At 38.3% G+C, this 4,650-nt stretch overlaps 1 protein-coding gene across 1 annotated transcript in view; it reads right to left on the bottom strand.

The window, feature by feature from the left end:
* The window catches only part of LOC106881614 (dynein axonemal heavy chain 1), a 166,532-nt gene extending 164,571 nt beyond the window's left edge, over window positions 1-1,961 (bottom strand). The window contains exon 1 of the mRNA XM_052974699.1: window positions 1,881-1,961. The gene's annotated coding sequence lies outside the window, so the exon portion shown is untranslated. The remainder of the gene's footprint in view (window positions 1-1,880) is intronic.
* Window positions 1,962-4,650: the final 2,689 nt, after the last annotated feature.

Here is a 4,650-nt window from a genome sequence, read left to right as displayed (position 1 = left end):
AGTGTATGCAAGTGGTTCCCGAAGTGGAGGGTACTAACACCCTAGTGGTGATAAAATGATCGAGGGGCAGGATGACAACAATAGCAGTGCCACACAGGCATCCTCAAATAATGATTAAAAATATTGATTTCTGAAATTTGACTGCAATAATTGATTACATCAAATGTACTCTCGAAGCATGAAAGACCAATTATTTTGTTTTTAATTTTGTTAATTGCAACAATGGATCTAGTTAAATTCATTCACAGAATCTGCCTTTTTGTTTTAAAGAAATTAAAAAATCTGAAAATTGGTTATATTGAAGCAGTTTTCCATTCTTATTTCCATGAAGCTAATATCTTATGTAGAAAAAATTTTAACGTAAAAGTTAAAGATGTTTAAAAATAAAAAAAAATAAAATCTGTATTTTTAGCCAATAGTGAGACAGAAATTTTCTGTATTGTAGCAGTGTCAACTTAGTGGTGTTGAATTTAAGGTTATACCCTGTGGAATTTATAGTTTAGCATCTGTGAAATGACCTGTTACCTAATAATGTCAACATGTATCTTCTTAAATTTTTTTTTATCATTGATATCTATAATGCTCTGCATGTTTTTATTACTTTTTAAAAATTTGTTATATTAATATATTTGTCTGCATGTGTTTACTTTATGCATATTTCAGAATTATGTATACCCATCATGTATTTGTGTACATCATTAATATAAATGTGCATGTGATATACTCAGCCAGTTATGTTAATATAATGTGTGACCATTAGACTGCAAGTTGACAGAATCATTAGTACACTGGTCAAAATGCTTTACATTCTGAGTTCAAATCCCACACAGGTTGACTTTGCGTTTCGTCCTTTCAAGGTTGATAAAACAAGTATCAGTTGAATGTGTAACCAGTTCAGTTGATCATACAACTGAAATGATCATCCTAGAAACAGATGAAGATCCATTTCTTTCAGTGTTTGTTTATTTATACACATCAGCAAATGAGCCAATGAGGTAATCTGTGTGTGTTTGTTCAACTTGAAGGACATAATGTTGTCCTACGTCTTCAATAAAAATATAGAATGGCTCATTCTGGCCTGTCTTGGGGTTAAACTGAAAGTCATTCGTTGCAACAAATGTAAACGGCGATCTTTCGATACAATAGACACTCAGAGTATTAGTATCGAAAGAATTCCAAACAAAACACACGGGTAAAGTAAATCAAGCGGGTGAAGTGAAACACAACATAGCATGCGGTTGTCCTGGCAACAAGCTGTTAATGCTTCGCTGTCTGTTGATTGGTTAAAATTATCTAAATTTATCCAACTTTAAATCAGAATCTTTTGTTTACGAGATAAAGTAATTGGTTGATCGTAATCAAAAATCAGAGTTGCATCGATACACCAAAATTAAAAGCAATCTCAGCAAAATTAAAGGGGTCTGATCTTGTGAATCAATTTAACTAGATCCGCAACAAGAAACAACAGATTATTAAGAAACCGAAGGGAATAGGCTACGAGGTGTTTAACCTAGGAACAGTGAAATCTTCTTGGAATCACACCTTATTGTCCTGAACTAGGCAGAACGCATTACAAAATGCGGTCTAAGATATTACTATGTCTGAAGACAAGACGGTACTTGAAACTCTCCACACACTTTTCTTCTATCTTGGTTCGAGCAGAGAACTGGCAGAGGTGAAAAACAGAGCCGTCTGAGCGATATTTGATGGTTATGGCGGATACGTTGTTGATCGAAGATCATTTTGATTTGTGCATAACTGGAGTTAATAACTGATTAGTATCAATAAATAAGATTCTCAGAAATAAATGAAATTTGGAAATTTATCCCTGAACAAAAATAAATTAAAAACAGTGAAAATAATGCTTTCAGCCACTTTACCTTTATCAAGCAATTTCGCTAATTATCGGAGATGTCACTAACGCATTTTCATAACTAGTGTCAACAAACATAGCGTCGTCGTTCACCCTAGCAACCTGTAAGGGAGACAACTCTATGTAAACGTTATCAAATATGGAGTCGTTCAACAAACTGCTTATTTTGGCAAAAACAACATATCATTTATGCTTTACCTTAACATACTGTGTTAGTTGAAGAAGTTGACCAAAATTTTCATCACTCTACAACGTTACCATTTCTCTTTATATACTTATATTCATGTCACTCTATTTGCAAAAATAGCAGCCGAATCTCCCTCAAATCTTACTCATAGGACGCATTGATAATTCAACTCTTGATACACTGGGTCTGAATATGAGACTTGTTAGTCATGGATAGAATGTATTTGATAATGTCTGCTCGATTGGAGTGGCTTAAAGTGAAACTAACCATTTTTGGGGGGGGGGGTCTTTTTGTTTAAATTATTATTTCAAAACTATACGACTTCAATTTTTGTTTCTGAGAAACCTTTAGTGGGAATACAACACGTAAAATATATGATACATGTATCATACAAAGCCACATTAAAAATACAAATCAAAATCAGTAGAAAAAAAAATGGAAGAGGAACGAAGAGAGAAAAGCAGAAAGAAATAATTATAAGAATTGGATGAGATATGACGGCTCGGCCGTCTCTCCCCAGTTCTTATATTAATCATTAAAATCCAGAAATACAACAACACGAGGGATAACGGTAACAACAGATCAATAGTTTATTCTAGGTTGGTGTAGAGCCGTTTCGTTCCTGGGTGAATAGGCATGCCGCTAGAATACCAAAGAAGCTTCGACCACATGTCGGGGTCGAGTTGGGAGATACGTGTTATCACCACCGCTGCTAGAGAGAGAAGAGATCGGACGCTATAGCTTTCTCTCCACCTGTTTCATTGCGCATGCGTGTTCGGGTACTTCCGCTGACGGCAAGTCCCTTGCACATGCGCAATGGCACTTCCCAAGATGGCGGCCACATGTGCCACTACAATGTCTCCCCATCCCCGAGTGCATAGCACGAAACAAGGAAAGATTGTAGAGGCGCGGAAACAAGATGGCCGTCGAACCCAGAAAACATGGCTAAAATTATACAATGAAAAACAAAAATTGTTTTGTTAAAACAAAGAATGACAAGCTCAATAAATTTGCAAAGCAATGCTGTGTCGGATGCAATAATGGAAGCAAAACTTTTGCATCCGACACGAATGTGAGTAAGAAAAAAGTTCTGTTCAACATGAAAAGTTCAGCCAGACCTAGAAATAAAGGGTCTGTGTGAAAAAAGTGGCAACGAAGGTGTTGGCGTGAGCAAATGTGTATGCAAAGGTTGAAACAATATGTAATGAGTACATATTTTCTTTAAGCACGTTACTGTGCACAGAAATGGAAGTAAAACAATGTTTGTTTGTACAGAGAAATGAAATGCCGGCGGCACAAAAATGTCAAATGTATATTGTTTTGGAAAGTTTCTTTGGCCAATGCACTGTCCGGCCAGATCTAGTGACATAAGGGTCACTTGAGTTTTGTCGCAACGACGAAGGTGGAGTGGTTTCTGGTGTGTGTGTCTGTGATGGTGTTGATGTTGGCAGCGGTGTGTGTGGTGGTAATGATGTTGACAGTGGTGTGTGCGGTGTTTGAAAAGCGGGCACGTCGCCCACGGAAGTTGAGGGTTTGTCAAGGTACGCCTTTTTCAGACGGTCGACAGACACAATCTCTGTACGACCATTAGCGTCGACCTGGAAGAAATTCAACCCAAGACTGCGGGTTGGGCGAGGCGCGTAAGGCAGCCTTAAGTTGCCTATGAAAACGCACCACCATCCCATTAGAAGCGGGATGGTAGCTGGTGGTGCGTATACAATGCCTTCGATGAAGGGAGTGGAAGATAGGAAAATTTGCAATTGTTGAATTTTGGCGAAGTTAAATCTAACGTCGACAAAAGAGTTTGGTCCTGCGAAATAGCAAGTAAATCAATTGCTGCAAGAGAGGAAATAGAATTGACAGGGAGTCTCGTGAGAGCATCAACAGGGATGTTCTGCTTCCCTGGCAAATGACTGTGAAATATAGTCCAGGTGACTGAAAGCACGAGGAGAGAGTTTGTCTGTTTTAGAAGACAGTGTGCACATTATATGCGCAGAATCACTGAAAAAGTTGCGATAAGTGGTGGAATCTGGTGATAAGCGCGAACCAGATCAATCTTGGAAAAGATTGTGGAACCATGTGTGCATAGGAGAGAGAGAGAGAGAAAATGTTCGTAAAAACAAAAAACAATGGTGTTTGCTTTTTTTTCTGTTTGTGTGAGTGTGACATATAAACACAATAATAGGCAGGCCGTCATGTAAACAAAGTGTATGTGTGTGCAAGTAATACAGAGCATAGAAAAGAGTCTATAAGGGAGTTAGAAGAAAGTCCAGACACAAGAACAGTAAATACCAGTTCGTAGTTAAGGTACACAGTAGTTGAGGTGCTGTAACAAGAAGTCGAGGCCGCGTAACAGAGCCGGAGAAGAGGCACATGTCGTGAGAGGTTGTGGCTTCAATGCTGCTGCCGGTTACTTGATACAGGAGTTCTCGCAGGTTGTATTCGCTGTTAACCATGGTGAAATAATTCACAAACAGTGTTGAGATAGAACCTGTGCGAGTGCTGTTGGTTGCTGTGTACGTAGCAAGAAATTGGTGTTGACCCTAAGAAGCTGGAGGCGATGAAGATGGAGGTCCGTAAGCTGCTGAAC

This window comes from Octopus bimaculoides, chromosome 19 (genome assembly GCF_001194135.2).
Source record: "Octopus bimaculoides isolate UCB-OBI-ISO-001 chromosome 19, ASM119413v2, whole genome shotgun sequence".
Taxonomy (NCBI): domain Eukaryota; kingdom Metazoa; phylum Mollusca; class Cephalopoda; order Octopoda; family Octopodidae; genus Octopus; species Octopus bimaculoides.
Note: the sequence above shows the minus strand (reverse complement) of the source record. Positions and strands in the feature narration are given on the sequence as shown.